This window comes from Ambystoma mexicanum, chromosome 1q, assembly GCF_040938575.1.
Source record: "Ambystoma mexicanum isolate Mex_15411 chromosome 1q, UKY_AmexF1_1, whole genome shotgun sequence".
In the NCBI taxonomy this organism is placed as follows: Eukaryota; Metazoa; Chordata; class Amphibia; order Caudata; family Ambystomatidae; genus Ambystoma; species Ambystoma mexicanum.
In genome coordinates, this window is record NC_090922.1 from 1,248,818,541 (window position 1) to 1,248,836,174 (window position 17,634).

The 17,634-nt window shown below is 43.8% G+C and overlaps 1 long non-coding RNA gene across 3 annotated transcripts in view; it reads left to right on the top strand.

Moving 5' to 3' along the window:
• The window catches only part of LOC138545281 (uncharacterized), a 60,080-nt gene extending 43,142 nt beyond the window's left edge, over positions 1 to 16,938 (top strand). For all 3 annotated transcript variants that reach the window (XR_011290802.1, XR_011290800.1, XR_011290799.1), the window contains exons 2-7: positions 7,048 to 7,083; positions 10,374 to 10,513; positions 10,662 to 10,755; positions 15,995 to 16,134; positions 16,283 to 16,376; positions 16,606 to 16,938. This is a non-coding gene — a long non-coding RNA (uncharacterized lncRNA). The remainder of the gene's footprint in view (positions 1 to 7,047; positions 7,084 to 10,373; positions 10,514 to 10,661; positions 10,756 to 15,994; positions 16,135 to 16,282; positions 16,377 to 16,605) is intronic.
• Positions 16,939 to 17,634: the final 696 nt, after the last annotated feature.

Here is a 17,634-nt window from a genome sequence, read left to right on the forward strand (position 1 = left end):
CTCGCGTGTGATACGCCCCTCAACAGGAGGGCTTAACCAGCCAATTATCTTCCGTATTGGGCAACTAACTAGCTACCACCTACAGGGAAACGTCATCTACCTATCGAGTTTCTTGCTCGAACAATAGGGATCCTCATCTACTCATTGATCAATTAATGCCAAATCGTAGGAAACCACACACACCCACCCTTACACGTAGTCGCGACCTAGGCCAATCAGTGTCTACGAGCGGCCGCACGTGATGTTTTCGTGCTCCGCCCCCCTCTTTCGCGTGACGTAGCCGACTGCTCTCGTACTCGTTTCACTACCATTCATTCCATTGCCAACACTAGATTGTTAAACCTTCGCCGCGCACCTGTGCAACACCTCCCTCCTTCCTTATTTAATTCCTCCCCCCTCCCTCACAATTTCGCATTGCTTGTTGTGCGTGTCATGCTCACCAAGTTCTCCTGATGCGGGGCCGCTCGACTGCGTGCACCCCTCCAAGCGGCTCGTCACCTCCCCTCGTCTGGACCACGTCTGGACACTCGCCAACCGCGGGCGGGATACTTCTCAACCGGCTCCCGAGGGCCTATATCCGGATTGCGCTGTCCGGTCTTCTCGCAGCTCCGCGATGGTCCTGTAGTCCTCAGAAGGGGGCAACAGCAGAGGGGGCCGCGCCGCCGGGCCTCCTCGCAGCGGGAGTGCCTGGAAAAAGTAAAATAAAAAAGGCGGATCTTAAACAGATCTCAGCAGTGCCTCCAACTTGTCGGGGGGAAATTCTGCCGGGGTCGGCCGGGCCGTCCGCAGACCTCCGGGCAGGGAGGCCCCAACTCCTCCCGTATATCCCAGATGAGATAGAGTATGAGACACACGCAAGAAGCAAGGTGACTCTGCTGTTTATTAGACAAAAACGGCAGGGATGGGTCAAGGAGCGTACGCGTCCGTCCTGACACACACACAATCGTAGGGCTCGCAGGCCCTTTTTACCTTAGTATGACGCGCTACTTGCTTCACATTGGAAAGTTAGCAAAAAACCTATCGCCACTCTTAATTGGTTGCTCGAGTAGTAGGGTTAGTATAGCAAACGTATAGAGAACAATGTTAGTGGTCGAGGGTTAGTCAGGTGATATATCTGGGTTGTCCCTACAATTAGATACATGAGAATTGTTACATGAAGACCCCTGATGATTGGTTAAAGTTAATGGCGTCAGTGATAGGAGCCCCATGTTCTGATTGGTGCGCCCGCGAGCTTCCCAGCCTGGGACCATCGCTGTTCCCAGCTCTCGGTGTACCTGTCATTTGCAACAATGTTTCACTATGGGTACGTGCAGACAATGTGAGGACTTATTCATAGCTGGAAGGCCGACTACTCCCACTGTCGCAGATGTCCATTGAGCCTTTTAATTGTATCTGCTTATGTCTTGTAACGAAAGATCCAGACGCTTTCTTCCTCCTGGGCTTGGCATCCTGTCAGGTTCGGCTTGGTCACGTAAGGTGGGACCGTGTTTGAGGCATAATTCTGCACAATTAATATTGTTTTTCCACTGTGTGCCTGGTTTAATTTGCAGGTGTGACTTTAACATTGGTGTGCAGGGTGCGAGGTTGTAACATCGTGCCCTTGATGGGTTGCTCTCGGAATGTGGGTTTGCAACATTGCGACCTTGGCTGGTTGCTTCGCCGGGCTCATTCTGCAGGATCAGCAATCTGACTCTTGTTCTTTTAACGTCCATGGAAGCTCTTGCTTGCGGCCTACTTAGGCCTGGTGTATAAGTGGAGCCGCTTGGTGCACAGGCGCTTTAGGTTACAGTACCATATAGTCTTATGACCAGTATCGTGTCTTCATTATATTTCTCATTGTGGCAACTGGTTTTAGGAGAAGCGTGAGCAAGCTTTTTTAGATGAGTTCATGACGCGTCTTGCGTTTCTGCATTTTGAAAGCCTATGTGGAAAATAATAAAGATGCACGTCCGTGAGTATGTCTGTCGCCTACGTCATAGCACTGAGTATATTCTTCGTGTAGATTGGTGCGGGAGTGTCCAGTGTGTATGTTTGCACAGGTGTGCTGACGGTTGGCTAGGTCGTCATGGCATCTCTAACGATGTGTAGGTTTTAGTCTAGTTGGTCCGTGCCGCAGGTGTCGGCATGGCCAGTGCGGGCTGCTGGGCAGGCAGATGGACACATCCGTATGTTCCTGTACCAGGGTATTTGGTCGTCTGGTAGATGGGCAAACTCTTCTCGTGGCGGGTGTCTGGGTCGTGACCCTTTAGGCCAAGCGCGAGAGGTGAAGGACGGGAGCCTGGTCTTCCATTCTCCCACTTCAGGTGAATGGACAGAGCAGGATCAGAATGTGTGGTTGCAGGCAATCACAGAACAGATCACTGCAACAGGATTAGATAAATGGCAGGATCAGGGTCCATTACATATGGCCCTGAGTGAACTATATATGGCCCCTAAGGCAAAGGAGGAGCAAAACAGGATTGCCAAAATAGCAGCATATCTATACCTATATATTGGAGCCATACAGAATAAATATGCTGAAGGCCAAGATCTGACATGTAAGCAACTGCAGGCATTAGGAAAGGCCCAAACCGATCTGGACTCTGCTGAGCAGAGGCGGCAGAGGAGCCAGGAGTCAGAAAATGAAAGTAGGCAGTATATAATCAAAATAAAAGAGGACATGGGTATCCTGCAGCAGGAAAAGGCAGAACAGGATACCAGAATTCTGGCCTTGCAGAAGGAGTAACAAGAAAGTTTGGACTGTCTACTGCAGAGCCAGAAAAAACTGGAGCAACAAATATATTTCAACAGGGCATGCGCAGAGCAGGTAGTCACCCTGCAAAGCCACCTAGACAGAGAGAAAGAGGAGAGCAATAAATTGATCTTGAAAGACCTGGATACCCAGGCAGAATTTGATGAAGAGCACCAGAAAGCTGGTGCGCTTCAAAGACAGAGGGACGACCTGGTGGCACAGAGGCAGGCTCTTGCTCAGGACAGGGATACCTTAGGCCAGGAAGTCTGTCATTTAAAAGAGAAACTGGAAGAAAATCACCTGGCCCTCCAGGGACTGGGTGAGCTCCAAAACGACCATCAAAAATTGTTAGAGCACACCAGGAGGGTGGAAGAGGCTCTAGCAAGGAAGGACCAGGCCAGTATGGACAGGACTCAGGAGGTAACCCTCCTATAGCAAAGACTGGCCCAGTACTCAAAAACAACCCAGGAAGCACAAAGAGAAAATGAGGCTCTCTGTGAGAACAGTGACAGGCTCCAAAGACAGGTAGCCATGCAAGAGAGATTGATAGAGACTGGTAAGGCCTTGATTGAGGAACAGAAAGCTCAGGTTCTTGCATGGCAACAGGGAGCAGGGGCTGATAGAGATGAGGTTCGCTGGGAAAGGGAAACACCTGAGCATAACCTCAGGAACCCTAGTACCAGAGGCCTTCATCTCTCCCAGTCCCTGGACTCTGCCACCCCCATGTCCACTGGCGCACATGAGCCAAGGGCCACGGGGATGGCAGATTTCAATCCAATCAGAAATATGGGGCTCATAGACCAGCACTTCCCAGGAATGGATGGGCGGACATCTGGATATGGGCACCCAAGTACTGTGAAATTTAGTGGGGAACGCCAGGAGAATAGGCCCACTAAGGGCATCCTGAAAACCTCTGCCCAGCTAGGACAGTGGGGGGGTACCCATCAAATCCTGGGAGCAAGGAGGAATCAGAAGACTCCTCTGAGCGCCCTAGGACACAGGAGACTAGCTCCCCACATTCTGCCAGCCCTTCTCAGGCTTGCAGAATCATCCGGGAAAACCTAGAAGACCAGACAGGCACCTCTTGGAAGCAGTGCCTCTGAGTCAGAGGAGGAGTGGACCAGGGTTAGCCGAACCAAGAAGGCCAATAAGGCAAAAAGGGCCTTGCTTAAGGACCCCTTAAAGCAAATCAAGGCGATAAGGAGCGTCATCACGCCCTATCATAAGAACGCTAAGTATTCTGTTTGGGAGTACTTAGAGCTCTTTGAGCAGATGATGGAAACTTTCCATTTGAAGGACAACCAAAGCTGTATTCAATATGTGAAATGGACCTTCTCACCAGAATACTCCAGCTTCTTTGCGGGGCTGGAGGACCAAAATCATTCTAGATGGTCCACCTATAGGGCAGCTATCTTGAAGCATTTTTCTGTACACAGAAATCTTTAGGAGGCTTGCAAGGCAGCCTACAACTTGCAATGTGGGGAGGATCAGGCCCCACAAGAATTTGTGCAGGAATTAAAGCGTGCCTTTGCGCAGACCACCAGAAGGGTGCGCACGGACTGCAAAGAATTTGTCAATACTTTTTTCCACACTCTACCAAAGTACATCATGACCCAGCTAGTGAGAGATTTTCATGAGAAAAGATCACTAGACTGGGTCATTGAACAGGCCACCCGAATTTATGAGGTGCAAAAGCCCATAGAAAACAAGAATAATGCTAAAAGCCCCAAAACAACCAACACCCCTGCTACTGCTAAGGTGGCAGATGTGAAGGTTGCCCCCATTTTAGATTTGGAGATGAGGGGGGCCTAAAAACCCGCCTGCACAAAATCAGAGCAATCCCAAACCCAGAAGGCCCTCAGGCCACTCACAGACAGGGAGCCAAGGAGGTAGTCCCACAAATGGGATCCCTCACTCCCCTGACAACATAAGTCCCCGCTACAAGGGAAACAGACCCATCCTGGGCTATGTGTGGACTCCTCCAGCCCAAGGACGGGGGGCTCCAACCAAGCAGCCAACCCAGGGAACTTCCCTCCTCACTTCCCCCAGGAGGGGAGAAATTCACCAAATCCTGGAGAGAACTTCTTCCCCAGGCACCCACAAAACTTTCAACCGAAGAACAATACATCCTTTTTTCCCCACTTTCCTGAGCCCAGACAACATAATCCAGGAGAGGGGAGGCCAAGGGTGGAGGGGTACCAACATTTTCCAAACCCGGGGTATTTTCAGAGAAGGGATAGCTACCCTTCCCGGGATCAGCCCAGGGGAGACAACAGAACCCAGTATCAGCCTGAGCGGGTGTCACAGCTAGAGCGCCAGGTCCAAAACATGGCACAGGATCTGGGTCGCATGCTGAGGGCTCAACAGAACCCTCAGATGAGCATGCCGGTGCAGAATGCCTCAAACTCTGGACCTGGTGCTCCAGAGCAATGACGGCGGCAGAACCCCCACAACCCACCGTTTCCCAGGGAGGAGGCACAATGGGGAAGGGGGGGCCAACCAGGCATTCCAACTCCTTATAGTTTTTTTGTAATCGCGTTTCTCGCGCACTGAAAAGTTTGCCGCAAATCTGCATTTGGCTCAATTTCATCACACGTAAAATAGCTATTTCTTGCACTCAACCTCTGAATTCAGTTTCCTATCTGCCAGTCATTCCATCCTCATTGCTAGTGTTAACCTGAAGCTATCCAAAGTAGCTCCCACTAGTTTGTAATCCCACTTAGAGAATTAGATCCATTTTTAGCATTTTTCCCATTCATTTAAAATCACATTCAAAAGCAATTGACCTGTTTTGAAATCATTCCTGTTTTTCTCTAAGCTTGCTGGGGGAATTGGGATTGAAACTGCATTTGTAGAGTGTTTATTCCTGAAACCTGTTTTCTCTCCTCCCATCTCTATATTGCATATTAGGGGGAATTGAGTAGTATCAGGGGGAAAGAGTGATTACATTGCACTTGATTGAACACACAAAAGTATTATTTCTGTGCTGCATTAATTTCCTATCATTGCATTTCATCGAACCCACACAAAGTTTTATTCTATGCTCCATTATTCTTCTCATCCATACTCCTACTGATTAAAGAGATTGTTGATTGTAATATCACCCATTGGTGATCATTGTATAGATATTAATAGTGTGATATCTAGATATTGTTCAAATTAATAAAAGTGTGATATATATATTGTTCAAATTCATAAAATAAATCTTTTAACTTTGCAAAACAACCTACTCCTTGGTTCAGTGAGACCGGGGGGGATCCAAAGAGAGGGGCATGATATAAGGGTACACCATTCAGAAATAAAAGAACTTTGGACATAAAAATATATAATTAAGGGTTCCAACTGTGCATCACACGCTAGGCATTGACTTAGGTGGAGTGCTGGGTTGAAACCACTTACAGATTAAAGTAGCATATAAACAGGATCTGGCATATGATTGGCAGGATCTGCACCACAAAAATGAATGTAGGCTCTCCTTGTAGCGAGTTTCACATTGATGAAAATGGTATGCAGTGATAACATTGCTGCAGACATGTCGCATGCACAAAAAGACGCGGCAAAAATGCTGTGGTTGGACCCGTTAAAGGTGTACCCCATTACATTGTTTAAAAGCAAAAGGGTTTGCGGGGGTGTCCCCTGCTCCCCTTAAATGGTATAATTGATCTGGGGATTGCAGGGGTGTCCCCCGCATCCTTCACATGGATTGCAGCTCCAAATCCCGAGCCTTTTTGCCACAATATTTTGTGTCCATGGCCATTTTTGCCATGATTTTAAGACATGGAACCATGAAAACATGCTGAGTGTTGCTGAAACCGGTCTGTGAATTTGACTCTGGTCTTGCACAGGTAAATGCATGATGTCATCCCATCACATGTAACTGGCGTGACGTAATGCCATCATTTTGCCCGCAGCAGCATGGCGTCTGTATTGTTCGTTGAAGTTGTGTCCAGAGTTATTTATGAAGTCCCATACTAAGAGCATGCTATAATAGCTGTTCCTTGTCATTCAGCAGGAGCTCCCACAAACAATAAAGATGTCATGTTGCCACCGGTGTCATGACGTCATTACGTCACGCAACTTAAACTTGCTATGATGCCGTCACGTGTTTATGCACCAATATATGCAAAATAAACAATGCCTAAGATGGCGGCTGCCCCGTGAATCGAAACATCATGCAAAGTTTGGCATTCCGGGGGACTGGATTTTAACACCCCATACACACGTTGTAAATCGATGATGTTGCTTAAATAACGTTACCAGGTCACAAATAAGGTTTTCTCTAAAATCTCTTTTTCATTTTTCCTTCTCTAATATAGATGAAGACTGATGCATCAAAGTAATCTACATTTAAGGTGAGGCAACCAATTTACGCAATGCAAAGCTAAAATTTTTATCATCTTGCTTTGTCCTCTTAATGAGTCATTCATAGCATATACATTAAGTTCTTGCTGCTCAGTTTCCACATAAACACTTATGGCTTATGTTGTCTATTCCTTTTGTATAAATATATGAAATAAAGACAGATGCAGCACAGAAGTACCTGCCATTTACCCTGTAAAGACTGATTCAAATACATATTGATGCTCCCGAATAATACCATATAATTAAGTATGTTGCAGAAACCGGTCGATCTACTTACTATGTGTGATATTCTTTATTTGTTTGAGATACTGTCATATCTTCCTCCCATATTTTATTGATAATTATTTATTTGTAAGCGATAATGGATTATCATAATATTGAGGCGAAAGAGACCTTCACCTTATATGGTCATTGATAACCATTATCTAATACTTATGCTGGGATTTATAACTACTGCAAATAAACTTGTTATGATGCTATTTCCATATACGGGCACAAACATCTTGGTGACACTGATAAACATGTTATGGTTCTGATATCGACTGTGTGCATGAACATGTTGTGTCCTCATGCCATGTTTGAAATTGCATGCTACTGTTGTTGCCATGTCTGAAGCAAAACACAACAAACATGTTTTGCAATCTCCTTGGAAATATGGAATTCTCATAAGGTTCCATTGAGCTGTATATATATAATTTTTTTTGGACATGAGAAGCGACCCACAGCAGGTCCCGAGTGAATTCCTCATTGACCTCTTAGAAATTGCACTTACTAAGAACTATTTTCGGTTCAAGGAGGACTTCTTTTTACAAATCAAGGGTACCGCCATGGGAGCCTCATCTGCTCCGAATTATGCCACTTTATTTATGTGGGCATTTGAGAAAGTTTCCATCCTTGATTAATCCAATCCTTACCTTCAAGCCATCATCTTCTACCGAAGATACATAGATGACATTATAATAATCTGGGACAAAACTCTGGGTAATCATGAAACCTTCCTTACATGGATGAATTCATTGAACGATCATCTTCATTTCACCATGACTGTCGACAACATGACAATACCCTTTGTGGACCTGTTGTTGAAAGCTAAGGATGGGGCAATTGTAGTAGATTTATATCGTAAACCCACAGACAGAAACACCATCCTTCATTTTGAATGCTTCCACCCCCAATCCTTAAGAGTTAGCATTCCCTATGGCCAATATTTAAGGGCAAGGCGTAATTGTACCGACAAAAAAGACTTTTCCAATCAGGCCGACATCATTGAAAGTAGACTTGTGGATTGAGGATATCCTCACCACGTATTGCGCCAATCCCGTAAGAGGGCACGCCACCAGCATCGCGAGATTCTTCTATCTAAGAATACTCGGGACAACTCAAATCAGTCAAGAATGGTTTGGGTGATGACTTACAACACACATCATTCGGCCATTAAGAAAGCTATTAGCAAGCATTGGCACCTCTTACAGTTGAACCATTCACATTTGGATCCTCCCATGTTTGCTTTCAAAAAAGGTAAAAATCTTAAGAGCTCGCTTTCCAATGCCGATAGGTCCTCACCTTCAACAGGACCCAAAACCATTAGTGAGATGTGGGGTATGAATAAAGTTCATGGTAATTTTCCATGTGGGTCTTGTTGCCTCTGTGGGTCAACTACAGCTACCACTACTGTGAATATTAACAACAGGGTATGGAACCTTAGGAACCATACAACATGTAACTCTAAGAATTTAATATATGTGGTTACATGTCCCTGCGATAAGACCTACATTGGTAAGACGTCCAGACCTGTGAAACTCAGAATTTTCGAACACACGTCTAGGATTCGCACTGGTAACCTTACATCTCCCCTTGTGCTTCACTTCTTAGACCATCATCATGGCTGTGATGATTTACGCTGGTGGGCCGTGGAACAAGTAAGAGGCTCTGATCCTCATGCCAATGCCAATAGACTGTCCGCTCGAGAAAACTGGTGGATCTACAACACCCAAAGTCACACAGTGGGCCTGAACTCTCAGGAAGATTGAGCTGAAATTCCTTTTGCATCCGCCTAGACCTTGAATCTTTTGCAGCCTGGACACCACTGCAGCGTGTTTTGTGGCCCCATTCTCTGTTTCAGGGCCCGCTAAACTCTATCGCAAAAAAACGTTTAAGTGTCAGACCAAACTTCTTCCTTTATTCTTTTTCTAGCTGTCTGCATTAGAATCTATTGCAGTCACCATTATCATTCATTATTTTTTTTTTCCCATCTGTGCTGCCTGTCTGGTTTCCAGACACACTGTAGTTCTGGATGGGTTCACCCATCTAGTAGTTTGTGATTACATTTCATTCACATTGTCTTTTTATTTTCATTAATATTCGTTTTTTCCTTTTTACCCTCTGAGCTGTTAGTATTTACAGACACACTGCAGGACTGCAGGTCCGGGCGCTTTTATTCATTCAATAGTGCGTGATTACATTTCATTCACATGTTGGTTTTATTTTCACAATTTTTAGTTTTTCTTTTGCATCTTGAATTGTTAGTACACCCACTTCAACAACTCTGGCCAGCAGCTCAACAACATGCGGTATTAGACAGAGTTACTTACCCAACACAAGTTGGCGACTCTCCGCCCCCGGCAATGGCTTGCTTTGCGTTAGCACGTCTACATTTTTGTGAAAACGTATGATGTAGGATGCTAGGACCCGCCTTTTCAGATATTTAAATCCTCCTCGCAGATGCCGCGGGAGATCCATTCGGGTTCCGTTGTAGAGTTTGTGTGAAGGACTATGCACTAATATACTAAAGGCGAGTCGGGCTGATAGGGGCGTTTCTTTAGCGCTTGCAAGGCACTCAGCTATATGCTAAGACTCATGTGGGGATGTAGCGCATTTGCAACCTGGGTTTGCTTGTAGCCGTCTCTGCCCCTATTTAGGGGCTCGGGCTGGCATGGGTCATAACAGCCTTGGCTACATGCTGAGATTCTCGATACTACCCTGCACCCTGCGTACAAGTGCTACCTCATGCTCCTTAAACAATTGGGAAACCGTTGTTGTCTTCCCATGTTATGCTCTCCAATGCCGCAGCGTCTGTGGCGGCTGCAGTGCCCACACTGCCTGATTTTTTGAAACACAAGGGCACATAATTTGGCAATTTTTGGCCATCAGCACGCAGGCCTGGGCATTAATTATAACTGTGTCATGGGGTAGATACAATACATCACAAGTACTATCTGTTATGCAATTTTAAAATAGTTGCTTACAATGTTTGTTTTCTTGTTTTGTTGTATCATTGCAGCTATTCGCGTGCCAATTACACCTTGCTGGATATTATTCCGCCCTCGTAGGACACATCTCTCCAGATGTACTATTGTTAACCCCTGACCGCGATATAATATTGAGGCTGACTTCTACCTTTCTCTATTCATTTTCACTCAGGTGAGCATCATCCCCTGAATAAACATTCTAAATCTGTCACTTTGGGAAGGACTGCCATTCTATGGGTTACCCCTGCTTTTTGGAGTGGTTACTAGTTATTTATCACCCCTCCTGCATTATAACATATTCCTGTTCTTGTTTCTTGCAGTTCTACTTGGTAAGAGAACTTGCCTTGTTGGTCCACATTTATTTCCCAGGATTTATATTCGTGAAGAGGCGACCAGCTCAAGGTTGAGATAATGGTAATTTGATAATTTAATTGTTTAACCTATTTTCTCACTTCCACAAGTATAGAGGTCTTTTTCCGGACAATTCCAGAGGGAGGCAGGCATCCTGTTCATTATTCACAGATCATTTTTACCTCATTCTCTGTTGGTTCATTTAGTTTTTTAGCTTGTTTTATAACCATTAATGGGTTTGTTTGACTGTGTTTTTTGTCTTTTTTTGTATCCTCTTTTTATGATGTTTTAGGCAACACTATGGACTCAACTTGCATAATTTCCATAGCCGAATGCAATATTGCCCCATATATATATCATATATATTAAAATTTCTAATGGCAAATATTCTGATTGGAGTGCGCCGTCCTGAAGAAGATGGGCATCATCCATGAAACAGCTTAGATGCTCCGTACCATCGAAACTACTTCCTTTTTTTCATGTCAGACCTAGTGCATATAGTAGGTTATGACAGTCTAGTAGTTAGCATTAAGTTAGCATTGACTGAATAATCAGTCTTGTTTTTACACAAGCACTTTGTTTGATTATGCACTTTATTCTCACTAACAAAATGCTGTTATTAGATATGAGCTCGAAATAAGATTTAATATGTATATTTTAAACAAATAATGAAATTTAAATAAAATATTCATTTTTCTAACAAATTTCTCTTTTGTGTGGCTTGATCTGTGATTCCAAATTTGGGGGCCGTTCTAGCTGACGTTTTGCTGGTTTGCTTTATAATTTGTGTTCTGATTCCGCTGACACACTTTGTGTTTACTATATTTGTTACCTCCTTTCTGTCAGCGAACTAGAGGTCTACCCATCTCCCGTTTTGATTTTTCCAGTGCAGTTCCTTTACTGCATGGGTTTTATTCGTTTTTCTTGTTACGGGTCCAATGATTATTTAGCAGGGAGACCATTGATGGCAGCCCTTCCCATATTTTTTCAGCACATTTATTTGTATGCATTTTCCTCTTTCATTCTGTTCTCTTTCTTTCTGTGATATTGTGTACATAATTCTTTGCTCTTGGCTTTTGATTTTCCTTTAGCCTTACAAGATGGCCACCTCAGATATCTTTTCGTTTAGCGAAGAACAATTAGCCGTGGCAATTCGGGTACCTTCCTTTTTTGATTCCCTGATCCAGGTAGCGGGCGAAGAGTCAGGCGGAGGTATCACTAGTGAGAGCATCCTTAAACTCAGGAAAATAAAAGTTTACAACGGAAATGCATGGACATTTGCTTACCGAATATTTAAAGAAAAACATCATCCCGCAGGGACTATTGGTAAGAAATGAACCATGTCTCTTCATTGATGACTTAGAGTACAAAACTGCTTTTTCAGGCATAGGCACCAAATGTAGAAGGGATTGGATGTTATTGACTATTAACACCACCCTCAAAAAAAGTATTGCAGTAGGCAATGAAATAGACGAGGCGGAAGCAGGCTTTGCACTTGACACCACTATCTTGAACATAAAAGAAAAATTGGACCTTATTGATAGACATACAAAGGAATTTATAAAGCTCACCTCCACCCAAAAAATGGAAAAGCTCAAAAAGGACATTTCCAACTTCTCAAAAGAAAATGCTTATCCATATTTAAGTCCAGACTACGCTGGGCCTGGGCAATGGCATGATCCACCTCTGGTTAACTCAGGCCAACAGGACTACAGAAAAAGGGACACTTTTTCTGATAGCTCTTCAGATGGTAGTGGCTCCTTTCCCAATCAAAATTCACAATGTCTGAGAGGCCGCCCGTGGAATAGAGGCCAATACAGAGGGCGAAGAGGACGCCAAAATTGGCAATTTCAACAATATCCTCAGATGCCCATGTATGTCCCTCAGGGTCCGTACTCTGCATTCCCTCCACCTAATCTCCCTTTTCCTCCAACCGATCTAGGGCCTCCGCCCATAGAAAACGTATTCCAGACCAGGAGGAAGGCGTATCGGCGGTGACCACTCCCAATAACCCTTCAGCCGTCTATAACATTTTCAAACGCACACTCTCTACACAGGAAACTGCTATTTTAGAAAAGGGCTTTTCATCCATCCCTATGAAAAATCCCAGTCAGATGGACCTAGAAATAGAACTCTGGACCTTTTTCCAGAAGGTCCGCCTAAAAGACTACTTTGGTGCCAGTAATTCTGATGTGCTAGAAGAGCATAATACTCCATTCCATTTGAAGTCCACATTTACACCGACTCGCAAATGGTCTCCCCTGAAACTGTCATGTTTGAGCTATCAGTACTTCGGGACTTCCATTCTATCTTTTCTACTCCAGTTGATGCCAAACGCAACAGGTCATATAACTTCTCCAAGAGGGAATGGGAATGTCTAAAAAGACTCAAAGAAGATTTTTCTATTGTTATCAAGTAGGCCGATAAAAGGGGAGGGGTGGTTGTCTGTGACTCCACATACTATGACTCCGAGGTGATGAGACAATTAAATAATACTTCTTTCTATCTGAACTCAGAGGGGACCCGACAGATAGTATACACAATGAGATCCTTGCCCTGGCCACATGGGCATGTGACATCAACATTTTGAGCCCCAAGGAATTTCAATTCCTTACCATTAAAGGCACTAGAGCTCCGCTCTTTGACATCCTCCCTAAAATTCACAAGGATAGACTGAACCCACCAGGAAGACCGATAGTGTCTTTATGTGGCTCCATATAAGAGCCACTGGGCAAGTATCTCGATTTATTTCTCAAACCTCTTGCTGCCGATACTCCCACCTATTTGGCAGACACAACGGATGCCATTGTACATTTAGAGGGTTTACATTTCAATATTGCCACAAACCTATTCATTACTCCAGACGTGGAGTCGTTATATTCCAACATTCCACAGTTAGAATCTCTCCCCATTATTAAATTTTATTTGGACATGAGAAGCGACCCACAGCAGGTCCCTAGCGAATTCTTCATTGACCTCGTAGAAATCGCACTTACTAAGAACTATTTTCGGTTCAAGGAGGACTTCTTTTTACAAATCAAGGGTACCGCCATGGGAGCCTTATTTGCTCTGAATTATGCCACTTTATAAATGTGGGCATTTGAGAAAGTTTCCATCTTTGATGAATCCAATCCTTACCTTCAATCCATCATCTTCTACCAAAGATACATAGATGACATTATAATAATCTGGGACAAAACTCTGGGTAGTCATGAAACCTTCCTTACATGGATGAATTCATTGAACGATCATCTTCGTTTCACCATGAATGTCGACAACATGACAATACCCTTTTTGGACCTGTTGTTGAAAGCTAAGGATGGGGCAATTGTAGTAGATTTATATCATAAGCCCACAGACCGAAACACCATCCTTCATTTTGAATGCTTCCACCCCCAATCCTTAAGAGTTATCATTCCCTATGGCCAATTTTTAAGGGCAAGGCGTAATTGTACCGACAAAAAGTACTTTTCCAATCAGGCCGACATCATTGAAAGTAGACTTGTGGATCGAGGATATCCTCACCATGTATTGCGCCAATCCCGTAAGAGGGCACACCACCAGCATCGCAAGATTCTTCTACCTAAGATTACTCGGGACAACTCAAATCAGTCAAGAATGGTTTGTGCGATGACTTACAACATGCATCATTCAGCCATTAAGAAAGCAGTTAGCAAGCATTGGCACCTCTTACAGTTGAACCATTCAGATTTGGATCCTCCCATGTTTGCTTTCAAAAATGTAAAAATCTTAAGAGCTCACTTTCCAAGGCGGATAGGTCCTCACCTTCAACAGGACCCAAAACCATTAGCGAGATGTGGGCCATGAATAAAGTTCATGGTCACTTTCCATGCGGGTATTGTTGCCACTGCGGGTCGACTACATCTACCACTACTGTGAATATTAACAACAGGGTATGGAACCTTAGGGACCATACAACATGTAACTCTAAGAACGTAATATATGCACAAGTCCCTGCGATAAGACCTACATTGGTAAGACGTCCAGACCTGTGAAATTCAGAATTTCCGAACACAAGTCTAAGATTCGCACTGGTAACCTTACATCTCCCCTCGTGCTTCACTTCTTAGAACATCATCATGGCTGTGATGATTTATGCTGGTGGGCCGTGGAACAAGTAAGAGGCTCTGGTCCTCATGCCTCTGCCAATAGACTGTCCACTCGAGAAAACTGGTGGATCTACAACACCCAAAGTCACAAAGTGGGACTGAACTCTCAGGAAGAGTGGGCTGCAATTCCTTTCGCATCTGCCTAGACCTTGAATCTTTTGCAGACTGGACACCGTTGCAGCGTGTTTAGTGGCCCCATTCTCTGTTTCACGGCCCACTATCCTCTATCGCAAAAAAAAATGTTGAGTCTCAGACCGAACTTCTTCCTTTTTTCTTTTTCTAGCTGTCTGCATTAGCATCTATTGCAGTCTCTATTAACATTCATTAATTTATTTTTATTTTCGTCTGTGCTGCCTGTCTGGTTTCCAGACACACTGCAGTTCTGGATGGGTTCTTTTGTGTCTTGAGTTGTTAGTACACCCACTTCAACAACTCTGGCCAGCAGCTCAACAACACGCGGTATTAGACAGAGTTACTTACCCAACACAAGTTGGCGACTCTCCGCCCCTGGCAACAGCTTGCTTTGCGTTAGCACGTCTACATTTTTGTGAAAACGTATGATGTAGGACGCTAGGACCCGCCTTTTTGGATATTTAAATCCTCCTCGCAGATGCCGCGGGAGATCCGTTCGGGTTCTTTTGTAGAGTTTGTGTGAAGGACTATGCGCTAATATACTAAAGGTGAGTCGGGCTGATAGGGGCGTTTCTTTAGCACTTGCAAGGCACTCAGCTATATGCTGAGACTCATGTGCGGCTGTAGCGGCATATGCAACCTGGGTTTGCTTGTAGCCGCCTCTGGCCCTATTTAGGGGCTCGGGCTGGCATGGGTCGGGACAGCCTTGGCTACATGCTGAGATTCTCGATACTAACCTGCACCCTGCATACAAGTGCTACCTCATGCTCCTTAAACAATTGGGAAACCGTTGTTCTCTTCCCATGTTATACTCTCCAATGCTGCACCTTCTGTGGCTGCTGCAGTGCCCACAATGCCTGATTTTTTGAAACACAAGGGCACATAATTTGGCAATTTTTGGCCATCAGCACGCATGGCCTGGGCATTAATTATAGCCGTGTCATGGGGTAGATACAATACATCACAAGTACTATCTGTTATGCAATTTTAAAATAGTTGCTTACATTGTTTGTTTTTTTTGTTTTTTTGTATTATTGCAGCTATTCACGTGCCAATTACACCTTGCTGGATATTATTCCGCCCTCATAGGACACATCTCCTCAGATGTACTATTGTTAATCGCTGACCGCGATATAATATTGAGGATGACTTCTACCTTTCTCTGTTCATTTTCACTCAGGTGAGCATCATCCCCTGAATAAACCTTCTAAATCTATCACTTTGGGAAGGACTGCCGTTCTATGTGTTACCCCTGCTTTTTGGAGTGTTTACTAGTTATTTATCACCCCTCCTGCATTATAACATGTTCCTGTTCTTGTTTCTTGCAGTTCTACTTGGTAAGAGAACTTGACTTGTTGGTCCACATTTATTTCCCAGGATTTATATTCGGGAAGAGGTGACCAGCTCACGGTTGAGATAATGGTAATTTGATAATTTAATTGTTTGACCTATTTTCTCCCTTCCACAAGTATAGAGGTCTTTTTCCGGACAATTCCAGAGGGAGGCGGGCATCCTGTTCGTTATTCACAGATCATTTTTACCTCATTCTCTGTTGGTTCATTTAGCTTTTTAGTTTGTTTTATAACCATTCATTGGTTTGTTTGACTGTGTTTTTTGTCTTTTTTTGTCTCCTCTTTTTATGATGTTTTAGGCAAAACTATGGACTCAACTTGCATAATTTCCATAGCCGAATGCAATATTGCCCCATATATATATCATATATATTAAAATTTCTAATGGCAAATATTCTGATTGGAGTGCGCCGTCCTGAAGAAGATGGGCATCATCCGTGAAACAGCTTAGATGCTCCGTACCATCGAAACTGCTTCCTTTTTTTCATGACCTAGTGCATATAGTAGGTTATGGCAGTCTAGTAGTTAACATTAAGTTAGTGACTGAATTATCCGTCTTGTTTTTACACAAGCACTTTGTTTGATCATGCACTTTATTCTTACTAACAAAATGCTGTTATTAGATATGAGCTCGAAATAAGATTTAATATGTATATTTTAAACAAATAATGAAATTTAAATAAAATATTCATGTTTTCTAACAAATTTTTCTTTTGTGTGGCTTGATCTGTGATTCTGAATTTGGGGGCCCTTCTCCCTGACTTTTTGCCGGTTTCCTTTATAATTTGTGTTCTGATTCCGCTGACACACTTCGTGTTTACTGTATATATTTGTGAGCAACCTGCTCATCTGCAGCAGGAGGGCTTCTTTCTTTTATAAAAATAAATTCTATTTTTCAAGAAGTTTACCTTGGCTCCTGGAGGTCCCTCACTTCGGATAACCTACTAAAGAATAAGAGATTTTATTTTGATTATTAAATGGTATAGATATTCAGTTGACGGTAGAATAAAGGATATGCAAAACCCCTACTTAAATGCATCACCCTCCTGGTTTTAATATAACGACATTCAAGTGAGGACGTCACTCCATTTGAGGGTCAAGTTGGAGTAGAATACTCCTGTAATTTACTTTGTGTCTTGACTAACTTTTAGGAATATGCCACCACAAATGGGGCCCTTAGGAAGCATAAAATTAATCTAAATCTAAAAAAATATTAAAAAACATACGTAATAAAGAGGTGTTAAGGTTAGTCATTAGGTTTGAGGGGAATAACATAGCTTTTAGATAGGTGGCACACCACCGCAACCTAGGAGCAGCTACGTTTTATG